Genomic DNA, 21,310 nt, shown 5'->3' with positions numbered 1-21,310 from the left:
AGTGAAAATGTATTACTATAACGAGAGTAATGAAATTTCCTTACTTTTTCATTATAGTAATTGTGCATGTGGGGAAACTTTAGGGTATAATGTCTCCTTCATTTTATAGCTATTGGGGCGAAACTTGCTACAATGGTAGAACATATTTACCACTGTTAGTTCTTTACTTTTCATCACGTTTCACTTATCCACAGATTTTTGGGGAATTTTCAAAGTTTTTATAAACAATTTTTTTAAAACTACAAGAGCTATCTCCTATTGAATTTTCTATACTATTACACAACACTCTAATGATTCAAATTTGGCAGGAAAAGTCCCATTTGATTATCTGTCATCCTACTTTTCATCTGCTTTTAAATGCCCCACTCTGTCTTTCATTTTTTCACTTTCCCTGTCTGTCCTCAGCTTAGTTCCATTGCTGTGAACTGAATTCAAAGTGCAATACATTTATTCTGTATGAAAAAGTACTGAGTATATGTAAATACTCTCTTTCCTGCATTGGGTCATACAGAAGAAAACTGCTGCAGCCTTTTTGAGCATGTGTGTAATTCATCATTCCTCATCTATATAATTTCATTCAAGACCAGCAATTCCATATAATCCCCTTCTCCATTATCAATGAGAAAGCAAAATAAGAATTTAAGAACCTACACAAAGGAACTAGTGTTGAGCAAAATAATACAACCAAAAATTACCCAGTTCCTGCCCCCATCCCCAAAGAGTTTACTATTACAGAAGAGAACCTGCAAGTTAAGAATTTCTATAAGGAGGTCTTGATAGCAACCATCAATAGTATGGTAGATAGTAGCTCCTGGGTAGGAGATTATTATTCATGTTCTTGAAAATGCAGCAATAATATGCATGTTTATAAATCAATAAATAAACTTTATTTATATTCTGCCCTATCTTCTTGAGGGGACTCAGGGCAAATTCTAAAAAGAAAAAGGCAAACATTCAATGACATAGTACATTCATGAATACAAGTACAAATAATGAATCAACCAGATCCCAAAATAAACCAACATCTCAGGCAAAATTATAGTATACAACCAGAAATTAAATAATAACATAATCTGTCAATTAATTTACATCTAACATAAAAACATAAACATAAATTTATATAAACCAAAATTATACCTGATAGCTTAGAGTGGCTATGAACTTAAATTAGCTTGATGGCAATTAATAACAAAATACCAATATCTATAGTATACTTTACATGGATTGCTTTCTGTCTGTGTGTGTGTGTGTGTGTGTGTGTGTGTGTGAGAGAGAGAGAGAGAGAGAGAGAGAGAGAGAGAGAGAGAGAGAGAGAGTATCTTTAACATTTCTCATTTAACAAGATTAGCATGTCAGAGAGAATGTCTCTGAAAAGACATATCTAGCTCTTTTTTTAAGTTCAGTACATTCTCAGCACGTTATGGGCTTATACTATTATGGCTGTAATGATAGGCGTGGGTTATAGGTTGATATGTCTATGATAAACTGGGGCTTATGTATTGAGTGCTTCATTCTGAGTTTAGTAATTTGTAGTCTACAACAAATGTATGAACAATTCTGATAGATTTCAGTTTCTTCTCAATTAACTGAACTTTTACTTTCATGAAATATATATTTTTCATGAAATAGTTTATTGCTAAATAATCTGTACCATGCTGTTTAACAGTCAAATACTTTATTAGATGTTCTACTAGTAATCACCTCATTACATATTCTGTAAACATTCATCCATGCATATGGAGCCAATTCAGCAGTGACAAGATTCCTCATGTTCTATTAATGCTTGAAAGCTGTGTCAAGAAACCTTAAATCAGTTATTATTTTAAAGTTTTTATTCAATCTATATCCTATCTTTTTGCCAAAAATAGCATTCAGTGTGGCTAACCATAATAAAACACAAATTAATAACTAATTTTTGATTAAAACATTATCTTGGAAGCCAAGCAGGTTCTAGCCTGGTTAGTACTTGGATGAGGGACTGCCAACTAATGCCAGGAACTGTAGAATATATTTCAGATATTGCAGTGGCAAACTACTTCTAAGTACCTTGGCCTTAAAAAACCTGTGATGTCACAATAAGTTTATAGGTGACTTGAAGGCATGTACATAGAGAAAAAGAGAGAGAAGATGTTGCCACTATAGTCCAGATACTAGCTTTTTTTCTGACATAACATGGGACTATAAGTACAAACAAGTATAATCACAATTCATTGACTGTAGTGTCCAATTTATAAGATGGTAGAGGAAACAGAAGAGGTCCAAGAAGAGCTGGAAGACAAACTTCAGAGCAGATGTATATCCAGCAGAACAGACACTTTTGCCTACCTTTCAAATGTTGCAAGAAAATATACACCTTGAGGTCAGAATAGATATGAATGGATTTAATTCATGAGCCTGATGTTGCCTATATGGCATTTTGAGAATTATACTGTCAAAACATGTTCTTTAAAAACAGTAATACAATTAGGTCACACAGGCAGAATGTAATACACTATCCTCTTCTTATTCTTTCTTTTCTGCTGCTTAGTGATACAATTTTAAGGGAATACCTTTACAGGAATAAAGGAGTTTCTAATGGGCTAACAGCACAGATTTGGATTGAGCAAAGTAGCCTGAAGATATATCTCTTGCTGCATTTATTTAATATGCTATAAGAAAATATGCTGTTTTTGAATCACTGCACTAACAAATATATAAGCTATACTTCACTTTTCTTTTATGACTCAAACTGTATTGATAGCAGTAAGGAAAATAATTATTGCAGTCTGTGCTAATATATATTAAAGTGCTCAAGTCATATCTTTTAAAATCTTAATGTATATATTTCGACTATGCTTCACACTCAAGCGGCTTGTGAAATTGGTTGCTAGTGAAATGGGATCATTGCAAATACTTATATGAAATGCCTGATTTGTATATCTTAGACTAATACATGGATTGAAAGTGAGCTACCAATACATTTTGTAAATTCAATGCTATTCTGAGTAGTTTATTATATCAAAAATGTAGTTTAAATCCAGGAACACACATTCAGTGCATATTTTAAGTGAAATACACATAGAGATATGTATCCAGTTATGTCAATATCATTGACATAGCTTTTTAGTATGTGTTTTCAGACCCCAAAAGGGTAAATAAAAGCACTCAAAATGGGAATGGATAAAATATTCAAAAATAACAAAACAATACCAAAACTAGCATCTTCTACTTATTGACCTGAATGGTTGCAACCTATAGTGTATCATTTGTAGATAGAAGCAAGTTACTATCTAAAAAACCTTCTAGCATGACAATGGTTGAACATGTTTGTCCAGGGAAAGGTGAGGGTTTTCTCTCTACAGGATTCAGCACTCAGAAGGGGGGGGTGTATTTCTGTAGAATTTCCTTTCTTCATCAAAGATGCCTGGAAGTGTGTAAAGCTATTGATCCTGGTTTCTTATTCTGAAACATCAACTCCCATTTAAATACTGCTGTGCTACTCCCCTTCTAAACTGCCTCAGGTCATTGGTGTCCTTTTCTCAGAAAGGAAAATAGGAATGCTATCAATTTCTCAAGTAAAACCTTTCTGTAGAGTTTTTTAAAATGATTTTTAGAAAATCCATAGTCTTATCCCCATCTACAGTAGCAGCTGAGGTTGCAATTATCTATAAAAGGGAAGTGTTAAAATAACATTCCCAACATATCCTCCAACTGTCCTGATATGGCAGGGGCAATTCCAATTAAGGACCTTACCAGAAAGGGTGCCAGAATAGCCAAAGAATCGCCCTTAGGGGACGTGGGGAACCCATCACCGCATGCCTCACATCACTCAGCTTACCAGCATGCCAATTCCACAGTGAGACTGTTTGGCTTCCCCTCATTGCTTCTGGTGGAACTTAGGAAGCCTCCCATGTTGTCACCATGATGACATGTGCTGGTTCCACTAGCGTTCACCCACAGAGCCCTCCTGGAAGTTTCTCTGCTGGCAGGCTCTGTGGATAAACCATGGCTGAACCAGAGTATGCCCCTGAAATAAGCCCCATCTGATGGGGTGGTAAATCCCTGTCACCCCATTTTTTCATGCGTTTAAAATGTCCTCACTTCTCTCACTTACTTCTGCTTTCCTCCTTTGTCTTCAATTTACTTCAGTTGCTGTAAAATTATTTTTAGCTCAATAATACTCAGCAGGAAGAGAGAAAGTGAAGGACAAAAACTTGTCCTTTACAGTAACCTCAGACAAAAGCTTTTCACCTGTTGAAAGCTACTGAGACAGCATGGTGTATTGGTTTCTACATTGGACTACCACTCTGGAGACCAGACGTCAAATCCCTGCTCAGCCACAAAACCCACTAGGTGACTTTGAACACATCATACTTTCTTGAAGTCATGGCAAACCTCTTCTAAACAGATCTTGCCAGGATAATGTGTGGTCATATTGTTTTAGGGTTGCCATGGGTCAGGTACACACAACAACAGCAACAATAAAACAACAACATTCCAGTGATATTTTTCTTATATTATGCACCCACTTGATCTTGCACATTTCACCAGTTTAGCACAATCAATCCAAGACTAACTTCATTTATTTTATTCATATTCCACCTTTCTCACAGAATGGAGAAAACCTTCAGACAAAAATAAAGTCTAAACAAGGCCATATGGGGCATATTGAATGTAAATTATGTTAAGAAAAATGACAATCTAACAATGAGAGCAATAATCAAGTGTTTAGCTGTCATCAGAGCACCAACACTAGAACTGGCTGGTATATGAAGAAGGATTTGCAGGTTTTAAAGTGCCTTAATGAAAGGTTTAAACAGCTCAGTTTGAAATCCTCTACAGTTAATCACACACACATACTTTAATTCCAAAGGAAACCAGAAAGTACCTAAGCTGCTATTATATATGATTTTTGTTCAGCAACGTGCATAAGGCATAAAGACTTTTTGTAAGGTCAGAAATATAACAATCTTGCTATGGGCAGAGTACTGAAACAATGGGACTTTCCAAATGGTCATCTATATTATTCATTTCTTCTGGAGACCTCAGGCTTCTCCTCCCCAACCTCCCACCCACCCGCTGCCAACAATGTTCTTATTACATGACTACTACATTTTCCCAGAGCAGGAACTCTCAAAAATGGGTGAAAAAAGGTAAAATGACAGCTGTTTCCCCAGAGGGTCTCTAGGAATAAAAGAATGATGACAACCTTTCTATCTGCCATGTCTGGGCCATTTTGTGAACACCTTGAAGACATTTTTAACAAGTGGGTTTTAAAAGAGCTGAACATATCTTCATGCTGTTAATGTTTCCAAAGAAGTATTTCCCTACCTCCTGGATTCCCAAATTGTCAGCAATTGGTTGAATGGAGCCAAAAATGATACAAAAGAGGTTAGCAGGTCTTCTCATCCCCTACAGCCACCTTCGCTCATTCAATCAGTTCTGTTTCCTCTGTAACGGCTGTATTGCCCTAGTTGTCACAGCTGGTGTTTAATGAATCCTTGTATCCATACCTCACAACCTCTGAGGATGCCTGCCATAGATGTGGGTGAAACGTCAGGAGAGAATACTTCTGGAACATGACCACACAGCCCAAAAGACATGCAACAACCCTGTGATCCCGGCCATGAAAGCCTTCGAAAACACAAATCCTTGTATTAAAGGAAAGGAGTATGCTAGTTGTCTAGAACAAGATTGAACCAAGGACTTCTTCTTTTCCCTTCCCTTCCAAATTGAGTATAATTAATGGAAAACAATGCAAGTTAGAAATAAATCCTACAGGTCTATTATACACATTAGGGCTTCCTTAGTACTGATACAACAGTTATGGAACTGTCTTGATGCAGATGTCTCCCGTGGCTTTGTGTTTTAGGGACCATTTACAAACATATCTATTAGTACAAACTTTGAGAAGAATAAGCTAGGGTTTAGTGTAGGCTGAACATCCCTTATCCAAAATTCAAAAATCCAAAATATTCCAAAATTATATACATGGGTGGTTGAGATTTATGATGGTTTGAGGTATACAAAATTTACTTCATGCACATACATTTATTTCTATGTGCATAAGGTATATTAAAAACATAAATGGAGCAAAGAGAGGTAGACAGGATGAAAACCTCTGCAATTCTGACTACCTGCTTGACATCAGGAAGGTCCATGCTTGAGATATACAAGCTGACTTCTCATCCATTGGAAACATATAAAGGCCATAGCTCCTCATGACATAGGCCCATAGCTATATTAACATGAGTCCTGCTTCTGAGCAAGCAAGAATATTTTAATTACTATTTATTTGAATTTTAGTTTAGATTGCATTTGTAGTCATGCTCTCAAAAACCACCTTCCAGCATTTAAAAAAAACAAACAAAATAAAAAACATTCAACAAAAACCACAGCCACGCCTCTACATGGCTGGACACAATGCAATCTGTAGGTATGGTTAGATGAAAATGTGATTAAATTTGTCTCCAACCCAGTCTTAAGTAATGATACTTTTTATCTCTTCATAGGGAAAACTAATGAGAGGGATTAAAGCTAAATTATACTCATGCTTTTAAAGAATTTTGTGGGCAAGTATTAATAGCAACTGCTTTAGAAATTAATTATAAGTGAAAACTGCCATTGCATATTAAATGTTTGAGAATAAAGTTTATCAATGAGGTTCTCTGTGTTATTTTCAAAATTTGAAAATTAAGAAGGTTGATGATAGATATTTAAATGCATTTTGTTCCTTTTTAAAATCAAGAAATGTGTTGCAACATTTGGAAAGTACCAAGAGCAGTGGCTACAAATTTAATTCCTAATATTAAGTTCATAAGATATGGATAAGCTCAGCTCATATTGGAATTTACAGGGGATGAATTCTTCAAGCAGCCTTAAGCAAACATAACTCTTTCTTTGAAAATGCTTTCTAAAACCTAGGCTTTATTAAATATCTCAGTATACTCAATAGTTCATGAGCTCTTTCCACTGACTAGATTGATGGAGAACACAATATCCCAGGGGTGGTAAAAACTGTAGCTATAAAATAATCCACAATTTTAATTTCAATGCTATTATGAAAAACAAACATTTGGTCTGATCAGCAGTGACAAATAAAAAAAAAGTGTTACACTATATAAAGAAAGCTGTTTCCAGATTTTCAAATGAAGCACTGTTAGGTATGCATTGAAAAGAATGTAATAAATTAGTATATTATTATAAACACCCACTTTGCCTCTTGCACTTACCACATGCATGGCACAAATTTCAGGTAAGCCATTTCTTTACTTAATATGCAATGTGTTTGTAAGAGCAAAGCCTGTTAAGTAAAACTTCATTTGCAGACATCCACAGCGATGTCACTGGTACAGTAGATAAGTTATGATTAGATTAGTTTAATATTCAAGTAGTGTTAGAAAGAATCTGTGCATGTAACAACTAGGAAATCTATTGGAGCTTTTGTTTAAGGGTTTATGAAGCTTCATGTTGGGTCTACACTGCTATATAATGAAGTTTGGAACTTCATGTATTTAATGAGAACATGTAATGCAGTGAGGCACCAACACTTTTTGGAAGAGTAGGATAAAGATCCTGAAAAACAACAACTTCCATGATGGCTTACCACTGAGCCAGTTAAAGTGGTGTCAAAATGCATTCATTCTACTGTGTAGATACAATCATAGTTTTCATGCAGAAAGCTGTGTACAATCTCATGCCTTTTCAGTCAAAAAAAGATTGGGTAGTAGACAATAGGAAAGTTCTTTGTGTGAGAAAATTGCTGAGATCCTGGCAGTCATAAGAAATACTATAGGATGAGATAGTCAATAGTCTAAAATTGTATATTAGCTTCCTAAATGTCATGTTTTGAATCAATGAATAGATGAATGAAAAAAATATATATCCCTACCTACTCTATGTTCAAGAACTTCTGTAAATAATTTAAAACCTACTTTCCAATATATATTCTAAATAATAATATAAGGAACTTTAATTTCAGTACGTTTCAGATTGGAACAGAGAGCTATATACTAATGAGCTTTTAGATTGATAAGTAATCTTCACCTTTTTATGATGTGAACCATAACATGCTTTGAGTTTATTATAAAAACAAAATTTCAGAGAACAATGATTACTTTTACATATTGCAGCTAAGGAACTAGAAATGTCAGGCAACAGATGCTTTGAGTTTATTCTGACTGGTATAGGCTCCTAAAGTGACAGCTTGTTTTTAATTAACAAGGCTAATTGAATAATTCATGATAGCATATAAACATAGCTGATGCAGTGTAGTGGCTTAAGTGTTGGGTTGCAGTTCCAGAAAACCAGGGCTGGAATGGTGATGACTCAGCCATGGAAGCCCATTGGGTGACCTTGATGAATCACAACCTTTCAACCGAAGAGTAAGGGCACTGCAAGCCTCAATAAACCTTGCCAAGAAAACCATATGATAGTGTCACCATATATTGGAATCAACTTGAGGGCAAGTAACAGCAATTATAGAAACATATTTTTTATTTTATTCAGCACTTGCTCCATATTATTTCTTATTTCTGATGCACTTTTACAAATATCTATGAATGCTGCATACTTTGAAATAATACACACACACACACACACACACACAGAGATTATTGCTTTGTAACTGAGCCATTTTAAAGAAGGAAATATTATTTGTGCAATGAATGGCAACTTGTTCACACATATTGTGCGGTCACTTCATATATCAGGCAGTTGTAAGAACATCAAGCTCTACCCACGAGAATTTTGAAACTCTATGCAATTTTGTGGAAAAGAGTAAAAAATGTGGAAAAAAACTTTGCATAGCATGAGACACAAGAGTGGATATGCCTGCATGAGGTGTTGCTTCTTTTAGCAATTCCAATGGGTCTTGAGAACTTGCAAAGAAAAACAGAGGTTGGATTTACCCAGCCCTATAATTCAGTTTCAAAATGTAGATCAACTACATCGAACTGGATTATATCACTCTATGTTGCCCTATAATCCAGATCAGTGCAGTTAATCCACATTCTGAAACTGGATTATGGGGCAGTGTAGATCCAGCCTAAGACAGGAAGGAAAGACTCTGATTCTTGAGTATGTGGAATCAGCGATTCAAGCATGAGCACAGTGTAGGAGATATTAGCAGACCTGGCCAGTCCAAAAGTTTATTGCCTAAAGCTCTGATGATATAAATAAATTTAATCTAATTTTAAAAAGAAACATTTAAGTAATCAAGATCAGTGGGGGATGTACTAGGTAAACAGAGACAAAAAGATTAGGCAATTGCTAGTATGACTTGTAAAAAATATTACAATGCATCCTAGGGAGGTACATCATTGATCTTGTCAAGATTGGTGAATTATTGGTTGCTTCAATGGTATCTTAATCCTCCCCCTGCCTAGTATTCTGAATTAACAACAACTGTTTTAAAGGAATAGGTATATTGTTATTGTGAGTCAAGGTTCAGTCAAAGTGAATCGGAAGAAGCTAGTGCTAAATTCTTGACCAAAGAAATCCCCTCAAACCCCTCAAATGTGAATTTTACATTCTAGTAGGTACTGACATTCATATATCTCTTGAAGTCAAAATTTTAAAGAATGGAAATTCTCAAGCTTCCTTGTGCATTTACTTTCTTCTTGTCACAATATGTAGGAAACCTTGAATTGAAAATCGCCAAGAAAAACAAGTAGATAGTGACATATTTAGCAGCCTGATCCATGGGTCTCTCTGACAGCAGTAAGTCTTGACCTAGACTTACACATTCTCATCATTTCTTCCAATTTCACCTCTGCCTGGCCAGCTATATGAAGAAAATACTATATAAGCTAACGCCTGCCACTTATGATTATATTGCTGCCAGTCTTACTACTGACTTTGCTTTTCTACATTTCTTCACAGGAATTCACCCAAGAAAACCCTGGAGGTAAGGCGAGAAAGAAACAAATGCACAGCTGAAATCTCTGACAATAAAATACTGTGATACTTTATACCAAGTCTTAAAAGATGACTCCATAATCTCAGGCAATGTTCAGGATACATAACTCTTATTTTTTTTAAATTCACAATTTCAAACTCACAAACAAGAAATTGAGAACTGAGCTGCTTTATATATATGACATTAAAAATGCTCAGAACATCTCAGAGAAAAGGCATATCATTGTGTTATTCTGGCCAAGTCAGACATCCCTAGCAATAAGCACAATTTAATTAACTTTAACTGAAAATGCATTATTTAGCCCCAAATTTCCCCTGTGTATCCAGGTTTCAGTCTAAGTCCAGGAATACTGGACTAAATACAGGAATAAATATGAACCCGTGTCTCCAGGGGGAATCTTACCCCACCTGGTATGGACTGAATCTGCCTCTTGACTAACCACAAGCACATCTTTATTGTCAAGATGAAATGTTAATGTATTGGCCCTTATCCAATCTGGTACTGTTGACAGGCACTGAATAAGACTAAGATAGCTGAAATAGAGGTGGGTGTCATCAATATTTTCCATGTCATTGAACCTCAGAACTCCAGATAGCCTCATTAGTGGTTTTATGAAGACGATGGATTGCATGCCAGAGCCAAAGTGGGAAGCTGGAGTCACCTAACACTACTTTCTGGGAGAATCATTCCAAAGTGGAATGGAGCTGCCTTCTTTTTTCCTAACTTGGAGATTATCTGATTGTATGAAAAAAAGTGAATGTACTAGTAATTTTAATCCTCCATGTCTCATTATTCCACACAAGAAAAAGGTGAATATGTCTTTTTCTCCTCTTCTGCAAGTGGTGAAACATTTCTTTTCCTTTTCTGTGAATATTCTGGTAGATTCCTCAATTATGTTTGAGTGATTGCTATGCAGGACTATAATACCTGTTGAATAAAGCGTTAACATTTTGAAGTTTTGGATGGGCTGTTTAACTCCTTTTCGTCAGTCAGTCAGTCAGTCTTTCTGCTCCTATGTGGGTGAGCATGCATGGAGACATTGTTGCACCAAATATGAACACGTCATTTAAAAAAAATGCATAATTGTTTTGCTAGTGATAAGAACACTAATAGACGTTACAGTACAGTTTTATTACAGTCCATAGACCTATCAGTGAAGAAACAGACGTTAATAAATTCTCCCATCTCAGGAGAAGTACATTGTCCAAGATTAATATACATGGTTTCAATTAATACCGCTATCTGAGGTTACTTTCTTTCTCAGCCTTCTTGCCACTGAAAGGAATTTTGCCACTATGAGGGTCGCCCTGTGGCATTTGTCCTCCAACAGATATCTCGCAATCCTTGGGGGGGGGGGGGGGGTGGCTGGACATGCAGGACAAAATTGGATCTAAAAGTTGGCTATGTTGCACTGTGTAATAGCGGCACTGCAATGAAAAGTTGCGCTATTGTTTCTACTTCATTTCCCTCACAGGGGCATAGTCTTTGGGAATAAGGAATTCCAGACAGCCTGCCTCTTAATAGCTCTGAGATATGTTTAATCTTGCCTTTGGAAAAAATCTGTGATATTTGATCACTGTAAAGCTTTTTAGGTATTCACATATCTTAAATGGCTCTCGTATGGTAAGTTTAAGACTCTGGGGGAGCTTGGTGAGTTTGAGCAGGGTCTAAGCACTCCCAGGGCAATGTCCTACAACTTTTGCTCCAGGGATTCTTGTGCCATTTTGAATCCCATGGAGCAACAGGGATGTGGATAGTCCAATTGAGGCTGTTTTTCTTTCAATCCTCCTCACCCAAGGGGGTTTGGAGGCTTCATAGGGGAGGTGATAGTAAACCTGTTCCCAGGTTAGTGATTTCTTGGCAGACTGCTTTGATGTGATAAGACATTGTGGGGAATTCTTCACATCCCTTGTATGAATTATCTTCCATAATTTATCTCATAATAGAGTACATACATATTGGAATGTCCTAAAGACACATTTGGCAGGTTTGAGGGGATTTTTTAGTCAAGAATTTAGTGCCTAGATTCTTCTGATTCACATTCACCAAACCTTGACTCACAATAACAATATACCTATTCCTTTAAAGCAGCCACTTGTTCATTCAGAATACTGGGAGGGGATCAAGATACCACAGAAGCGACCGATATGAGCTGGTCATTGACCGTAATAAAAGTTTATTTACTTACTTACTTATTTACTTACACAGAAGCAACCAATAATCCACCTATTATGGTTAAGGAAATAGTATGTAGATTGCATGTATTTGTACATACAGGAAAAGACATTAGATAGATGATAGATAGATAGATAGATAGATAGATAGATAGATAGATAGACAGTATGAGTTTGTGAACAAATTTTATTTCTAAAGGCATTTTGTTCTCCAGACTTCTCTAAAGCACATCTGGTGAAGCACAAAATGTGACAGGAAGCAACAGAGTGGTCAGAGAACCATGACTATGTTTCACTTTGTCAACTCATGTTGTCTTACCCCTTTTCTTCCTTTTCCCCATTTAGGATATGATAGAAAGCACCTGCCTGATTTTCTGCTAAACAGTTTCAGTAATAGAACTGGTATGAATTTTGTTATGGGTTTGGTTCCATATAGCTATCCTGTCAAAGCTGAGAACTATGGTATTATAGATGAGTGAATTCAGAGTTAGAAATTTGAAATGAAAAGTTTTAGTGCCACAGTTAAAATTCACTAAGCCTCCAATAAAACAGGGAACAGTTCCATTTTATTTTACATTTTAATGGAAAGCTCTTTTCAATATGTGTGGAAATATGAGTTGCATTTATACTATAATGGGCAAATATTGCTTTGCTTTAAAAATGCATTCCATACTTCTGTTTCTCTTTAACCCTTTTTGGTGTAGATTTTGTCATCTTCAAGGGAGCAGTTCAACTAAAACAGCATGAAAGTGTAATAATTACAATAACAATCATATAGCAATAATCTACCAATCCTACAACCACATAATGTGTTGTTTTGCTCATTCAAAGCCAAATCTATAGTGCAGAACATCATGATTATGAAACTGTAGTCTGTGAATGACTTTGTGCTTGTTGCCTATTAAGAAAGCCAGCTACAAAACATTATGGATTGCACATAAACTTTTACAACACCAAACTCATCAAAATGTCTAGGCCAAAGTGCAGAATTATCTTCATTTTAAAATAATAACTAGTATCTGTAAATAATGAAATGTCTATCACTCACAGAGTATGTGCTAGAAAACCATCTGGAAGACAATTCAGCAAACATGATCTTTTGCAGTACAGTTACCAAAATTCTTAGTCAACATGGTATTTCTAGGAGAGATTCTGAGAGTTGTAGACAAAAAAAAACTTTTCTAAGTTTTGGTTATTCCACATTTTTAGCCTTCTGGGTTGTTCCAGGCCTATAATAAAGCAAGAAGTTGAACAACAGTCTAGCCATACAGCTGGGGAATGTGAGATCATCCAGGTGTTGCTGACCCACAACTCAAATCAACTTTCGACAGCATAGCCAATGGTAAGAGGATTCACAGTGCAATAATACTTGCAGGGCTATATGTTCCCCAGAACCATTATAGACAACTGTTGTGATAATTCTTCAAGCCATTTCTGATTTATGGTGACCGTTTTCCCAGTAGAAGACCTCGCCTTCCTCTGAGACTGTTGGAAAGTTTGACTTGCCCAATAGTAGATTTTCATGGCTTAAGGAGGAATCAAAGCCTAGCCTCCTAGTGCCTTGGTACAACAGTCAAACTACTGTACCAGACTGGCTCATCATAGACAATATCTCTTCTTAACATTAGGTCCTTAATAGGATCTGCTATTTCCAATCCCTCAGAACTGTAAGATATTTTAGGCTGAGAAAACAGCTACAATCTTTATGCAAGATGTACAGAATAATATTAAGCAAAGACAAATATGTTTATGTATGAGATCTGTGTTCTTATTATGCCATAGACCACTTCCAGTGGCCAAAGAAGAAACCCAACAGTTTCTACTTTCCTTCTCTGTGACGTAGCCTTGGCATTTCCTAGCAAGATAGCATCATTACCAGTGCAGACAATCTTATTCTGCCAAATCTTCCAAACAATTTGTATATATTCAAGCAGAGGTGAATATATTGGTTTGGATATATACAGTCAGCTCTCCACTTCCACTAGGGTTAAGTGTGCAGAACTTTTAAAAATTTGGGGTTTTTTAAACCTTAGATAATGTTTTTCCTAGTTATTTCCGGGTCTCCCAGTATGAATCACTAGAGATTCCTACAAATGACATTTTCAACAAATCCATGAATAATCAAGTGTGCAAAAGTCAAAACCGCTAATGTGGAGGAACAACTGTACATGCAATATAAAATGAATGGCAATGGAATGTTTTTTTGTGTGTGTATATCATCAGTGAAATTCGAATACTGCCCATTGTTATAACATCAAAGGGTGTGCAAATCCATTCTTTAGACCAGTGATGTTTTTCATAATGATTTTGAGGCTTTGTCAAGTAATAGAAATACTCGAATGACTGACTTTGTTGGCAGAGACTCACTCCTACAGTTCCAAGAAAAGAATTAATATTTGGACCTGAGCTCCTGTCATAGTATTTAAACTACTGACTACAGAGTTAACATCAAAAGTGGTTCTGTTGAGTCAGGATTGCTGAAACTTTTTTTTAAAAAAAGGTCTCCAAATAATTAAAAGCTCTCCATAGGCTCCATTCATGTCCACAATAAAATGGGAACTAGAGCTAAACCCATGGGTTGTACAGACCTTGGGCATTTGGCCAATCTAAAAAGAGCCATTCAACCATGTTGCCTCATTAGTGGCTAGAGAGCTTCATTTGAAAGTCTGCAGGCCCTCCATTCACAATTCAGTAGGAAGACAGTCACCATTTTAATAGGCAGGCAGCTTCTCCTTTCCCTGCTATATCTGTCTCTTGTAACCTTTGATCTGAAAAAGCTATCTGGTTATCATGAAAGCATCTTTACTTTCTGTTGGCTCTACATAACAATTACACTAATATAATTTGTGGATTTCCACCCCCCCTTTATGACCAACATGGTTATCTTTTCTTTTTATCTATCCTGAAATGTCGTCATTTGTAGATATTGGCAAAGATTCCATATCATGGTCTACATTTTATAACTATACAAATCCTGAGTTACAGTTTGGAAATGCAACAAAGTCCAGTTAGTGAATTAGAAGGTCTATATTTGTGAACCAGCAACTACATTCTGATGGACACTGGGATTTCTGATGGACACTGGACACTTTTCATACTTGCTGGGCACTTGTGAAGCACAAAGGGCAATTATGTTCATTCCTGGACACTACTGATGTGCTCTCAGTACTTTGTAGCCAGTGTCCAGATGTTCAGTGCAAAATAGTGCCATGGCACATTAGTCACTCTACTAGCTGCCATTACACAGTGGGTGTCCATACAGTGTAACACTGCAGCAGCCTACAGATGAATATATGAGCCCATGCTGAATTCCACTCATTATTTATTACAGCTGCTAATATCAGGGATATGTTGTAATATCACCTCCGATTGCATTCAATTTGATATATCATTCCAACCACTTGCATTGTGCACAGTATAATTTGGACCTTAAAAATAAAGTAACCTATCTTTGTGAAAAGTAGATAGATCTGTAATGCTGGAATCCTGAAGGAAATCCAAGGATTTACTTTTCCATGCAAAGTATGGTTGACCTAAATTAGGGGGTGTCAGTTAAGAAAATCCCCCTTTCCCCCTTGATCCATATGGCACTATAATTAGTGAATGCTCATACAATGTTCTTTGCTCACAAGCAGTGAAAACACAATATGTGCCTAAATTAAATTGAGAAATGTAAGCTCCTTTTGTCTGCTGGCCTTAGCATTCCAGTCATAAAGCAAATCTCTGTTGTCAGTGAAGGCTTTAGTGCCACCATTCCTACCTACTGCACAATTTCTTAATGAGGCAGAACATTAAACCATATATCCCATACTTGATAGAGTGTAACAGCTCTAAGGAGACCATTCTGTTTTAGTCAATAAATATACAATTAAGCTTTCTCTCTTTTGGTAAAAAGGGTATCTGCTATTCTTCTGTGACCTTCTACTTCATTAGACAACAATATCATTAGCTTAATTTCCCCTTTCCCCTAACTATTGCCTACTAATGTAAAATCGTACATCCAAAATCTATAAAATGCTACATGAAGAGATGACCAGATAATATTTTAGCTAAGCAAATGAGTATGAGTCAATGATTTTCGGGGAGAGAAACATACCCTTTGTCAATGTGTTGTCGAAGGCTTTCATGGCCGGGATCACAGGGTTGTTGTATGTCTTTCGGGCTGTGTGGCCATGTTCCAGAAGCATTCTCTCCTGACATTTCGCCCACATCTATGGCAGGCATCCTCAGAGGTTGTGAGGTATGGTCACAACCTCTGAGGATGCCTGCCATAGATGTGGGCGAAACGTCAGGAGAGAATGCTTCTGGAACATGGCCACACAGCCCGAAAGACATACAACAACCCTGTGATACCCTTTGTCCTTGCTTTATGTCTAATGCTATAAGTACACAAATATTGTGTGAAATAATGAGAAAGCTCCAGATTTGAAAGTGCATTTTGCCATTCAAAAGGTTTCTGTGCAAAACCACTATGTGCAAAGTTTGTGAGGAATACTGTATTTTTTCGAGTCTAAGCACCTCATCACAAAGGCCCATGGATTCGCCATGCATCTGGCTTTTCCCTGACCAGCTTTCAAAGCCATAACTTATAATGAGGAAAACTATAGTGTGGACCACTCTTACTTTAATATCTAGTGATATAAATTAAATCTCAAATACAACAAATTATCAATACATCTCTCAGGGAAGGGAATTTTCCATCCTATTTAAAAGAAGCAGTAGTTAGACCACTGCTGAAAAAGCCCTCCTGGATTCTTTGGACGTTAACAACTATAGACCAGTGTCTAACCTTCCTTTTTTGGGCAAGGTGATTGAGAAGGCAGTTGTCATCCAGCTCCAGGCAGTCTTGGATGACACACACACTGCCTTGACCCATTTCAAACTGGCTTCAGAGCAGAATATGGAGTAGAGACTGCTATGGTCACCTTAGTGGATGATCTCCATATTAACACTGACAATTGGTGTATGTCCCTGTTGATGCTTCTAAATCTCTCTGCGGTTTTCAATACTATCGACCATGGCATCCTTCTGGAACACCTAGAGGGGCTGGAAATCAGAAGCACTGTGTTGCAGTGGTTCCAGTCATACCATGCAGACAGGTTTCAGATTGTGGTGCTAGGGATAGCTGCTCCTCAAAAAAAGGAGCTGCTATATGGAATCCCACAAGGGGCCATTCTATTTTCAATGCTTTTAAGATTTACATGAAACCAATGGGAGATATCATCTGGAGGCATTGGGTGTACTATCAGTATGCTGATGACACCCAAATATATTTATCTATTTATTCAAAAACAGCTTTAGCTAATGATAGCATATCTCCTATGAATGAATGCATGGAGGAGGTAATGGGTTGGATTAAGAAAAACAAATAGAAACTGAATCCAGACAAGACAGGGGCATTTGCCATCAAAGATCTTAATCTAGGGATGAAGGTGTGTCAATCAGTTCTGGATTAGGATACACTTCCCCTGAAAGACTCTGTTCACTGCTTAGGAGTGCGCCTAGCTCCATCTTTCCAAATGTCAGCTCAGGTAGATGTGATGGCCAGGAGTGCATACTATCAGCCGCACCCCTTCCTAAAATCAGAGGACGTAAAGATGGTAGTAACCTCAAGGTCGGACTATTGCAATGTGCTATACATTGCGCTACCTCTGTAATAAGAAAATCAAATTAATTCAAAAGACAGCAGCCAGACCAGCTACACGAACAACTAGGAGTGAGTTTATCAACCTATACTAAAATCACTCCACTGGTTGTCAATTAGTTTCTAGGCAAAGTACGAAGTGTTGGTTTTGACCTTTAAAGCCCTATATGGTTTGGGTCCAGGTAATCTACAAGATTGCATTCTCCTATATAATTCAATCGGACACTTAGGTCCTCTTGGGCATGGCTACCCGAACTAGCCAGAACCTTATTGGCAACCATCACCCAGAGGACCTTTTCATAGGAGGCCCCAAGTCTCTGGAATGATGTACTGGAAGAGATTCAACAGCTAAATCAGTTGTCAGAATTCAAGACACAATTGAAAACCCATCTCTTCTAACAGGCCTAATCGGTCAATTTTAAGTCGATTTTAACTTTTATTTTAGCTCTGTATATCTTGTTTTATGTCTTTTAATAGTGATTATCTCTTGTTTTAATGATGTGGTAACCCACCTCAAGCCACAGGGAGAAGTGGGTAATAAATTTATTGTTGTTGTTGTTGTTGTTGTTGTTGTTGTTGTTGTTGTTGTATTTTACACAGAGGCTACATGAACAAAAATCTTGACTTCTAGCCTCCAAGGAGAGTAATAGTGAAACAGCCATTATAGCAATGATTTCATGTCCAGATCAAATGTAAGAACCTCCTGATGAATAGGGTCAAATTTAAGCAAAATGCCATTGTTTATCTCTTCACTGAAATTGCTTGACATCATTGTCTTAGAATAAAACTGTCATCCTGCATCTAAACCCCATTGACTTAAATCTGGAAGAGGGAAACGAAACATGTCTTATAGGGTGATGTATATGTATAATCATATGTGGTGAAAAGGATATCTCTCACAGTAAGCAGCAGCTGAGGAGCATGAAGGAGAAGAAGAGCTTTGCAACTGGGCTTTCTTTGTATTACCACTAACAGCATGGGCTTACTTTATACATCATGGCTGTAATACACACAGCTATTTATTTCTTATTTTATTGCTGTTTTATTGTCAATAATAAGAGGCAGCTGAACCAGCATGAAGGGCAGAAATAGCACTTGAAATTTCACTGTCTTATATGGCAGGACCTTCACTTCACAGAGATTTGATATTCTTTCGTGTCAATTACTGTTGCACATTTGATTACATAACAATGCACTTTTGAATGTATAATAACAATCTGAGACTAGTCATAAACATTCATCCACTTCTATGGTAAATACATTTTTAAAAAAGAAGAAAAAGACTCATAGCCTGATGTAACTGTGCTGACTGGAAATAATATTTATAACAAAGCTAATTAAATATAATATACAATACTCCCAAGCAGATAAACTGGCTTCCAATCTTAACGTTTGCTTGTCATGTTTTGAAAAAGGTAATGACCCTGATGAAAAGGTAATTGCCTATTTTATAGCCCATGAATTAGATGTTAGGTCAAATATGGTTACAATTGCTGGTGTATTTTCTTAAGCATTTTTAAAATCATTTACCCCCCTCCTCCAACTGTATCCCAACAAACTCCTCCCAAAAGATGTTTTAATGCAAATTCATGCATCTCAAAACAAGAAGCTTACAAACCTTTTTATACACACACACACAGAGAGAGAGAGAGAGAGAGCTGACATCAATACAAGTGTCACTGAAGATTATACCAGTCTACCATACACTGCCACTTCAAGATAATAGTTTTGCTATTCGACCACAACTACTTATTTCACATCACAGATGTGAATGGCAGCCAGGCCTGTAGCCAGAAAGGAAATCTGGGGGGGGGGGGGGGGGTTAAAACTTTTTTTGTGAATCATGAAGACTAGGTACATAACACAAAATAATTTAAATTATATGATTCATTCTATATTTTATCTAGACTTAATTAAATCAGATTTCTATTTTAGTTACAAAGTCTCAAGTCTTAAAAACTGAAAATGACTTAATTCGTAATTTATGGTTACAAAAGAATACTACAACTTCTGTCGGAAACACTTTAACACTGTGTCAATACACATTGACAGAAATCAGGCTCCATTGATAAACTTCGGTGGACACTCAAGAGTGCTAGTCCAGTCAGTCTTTCTTGTGCTTCTGATGTATGTTTTCAAATGTTTACAAATTGAAAACAAGCTTTCATTTGTAGCTGTTGACACTGGCAATTTTACAGAAATCTGAAGAAGTTTCTTCACATTCAGAAAACAACTATATATCTTCCAGTGCATTTGGTGGTTTTCTGCAAATGCGACCATATTCAATTTTGTACGCCACAGGTTGAATTCTTCCATTAGTGTGTCAGTATCTTGAAGGCATTCATTGTTTAAGTTGGATTTTAAAAGGCCAGAATTAATACGGAGGAACACTTGCAGTTCCTCATAGAATTATAGAATCATAGAATAGTAGAGTTGGAAGAGACCTCATAGGCCATCCAGTCCAACCCCCTGCCAAGAAGCAGGAAATCGCATTCAAAGCACCCCCAACAGGTGGCCATCCAGCCTCTGCTTAAAAGCCTCCAAAGAAGGAGCCTCCACTGCCAAACAGCTCTCACAGTCAGGAAGTTCTTCTTCATGTTCAGGTGGAATCTCCTTTCCTGTAGTTTGAAGCCATTGTTCCGCGTCCTAGTATGCAGGGCAGCAGCAAACAAGTTTGCTCCCTCCTCCCTATGATTTCCCTTCACGTATTTGTACATGGCTATCATGTCTCCTCTCAGCCTTCTCTTCTGCAAGCTAAACATGCCTAGTTCTTTAAGCCGCTCCTCATAGGGCTTGTTCTCAAGACGCTTGATCATTTTAGTTACCCTCCTCTGGACGCTTTCCAGCTTGTCAACATCTCCCTTCAATTGCTGTGCCCAGAATAGGTCACAGTATTCCAGGTGTGGTCTGACAAAGGCAGAATAGAGGGGTAGCATGACTTCCCTGGATCTAGATGCTATGCCCCTATTTATGCAGGCCAGAATCCCGTTGGCTTTTTTATCAGCTGCATCACATTGTAGGCTCATATTTAACTTGTTGTCCACGAGGACTCCAAGGTGTTTTTCACATGTACTGCTGTCAAGCCAGGAGTCCCCATTCTGTATCTTTGTATTTCATTTTTTCTGCCAAAGTGGAATATCTTGCATTTGTCCCTGTTGAACTTCATTTTGTTAGTTTCGGCCCATCTCTCTAGTCTGTCAAGATCATTTTGAATTCTGCTCCTGTCTTCTGGAGTGTTAACTATCCCTCCCAGTTTGGTGTTATCTGCAAACTTGATGATCGTGCCTTCTAACCCTTCGTCTAAGTCATTAATAAAGATATTGAACAGAACCAGGCCCAGGACAGAACCCTGCGGCACTCCACTCATGACTTCTTTCCAAGATGAAGACGATGCATTGGTGAGCACCCTTTGAGTTCATTTGCTTAGCCAATTACAGATCCACCTAACCGTAGTTTTGTCTAGCCCACATTTTACTAGTTTGTTTGCCAGAAGGTCATGGGGGACTTTGTCGAAGGCCTTACTGAAATCCTCAATTACTTCCCTGTGCCCTGTAAACCTTTCTTGAAGCAGACTGAAGAAAAAGTCCAAAAATA

The 21,310-nt window shown here is 37.2% G+C and overlaps 1 protein-coding gene and 1 long non-coding RNA gene across 4 annotated transcripts in view; one reads left to right on the top strand and one right to left on the bottom strand.

Annotated features, from left to right (window-relative positions):
* Positions 1–21,310, bottom strand: part of ccser1 (coiled-coil serine rich protein 1) — an 815,269-nt gene that overhangs the window by 148,540 nt on the left and 645,419 nt on the right. The window lies entirely within an intron of this gene.
* Positions 1–21,310, top strand: part of LOC134299767 (uncharacterized) — a 95,342-nt gene that overhangs the window by 41,724 nt on the left and 32,308 nt on the right. Inside the window, exon 2 of the long non-coding RNA XR_010007020.1 lies at positions 9,862–9,886. This is a non-coding gene — a long non-coding RNA (uncharacterized LOC134299767). The remainder of the gene's footprint in view (positions 1–9,861; positions 9,887–21,310) is intronic.

Source organism: Anolis carolinensis, chromosome 5 (assembly GCF_035594765.1).
Source record: "Anolis carolinensis isolate JA03-04 chromosome 5, rAnoCar3.1.pri, whole genome shotgun sequence".
In the NCBI taxonomy this organism is placed as follows: Eukaryota; Metazoa; Chordata; class Lepidosauria; order Squamata; family Dactyloidae; genus Anolis; species Anolis carolinensis.
The sequence above is the reverse complement of the archived record's forward strand: the minus strand, read 5'-3'. Positions and strand labels throughout refer to the sequence as shown.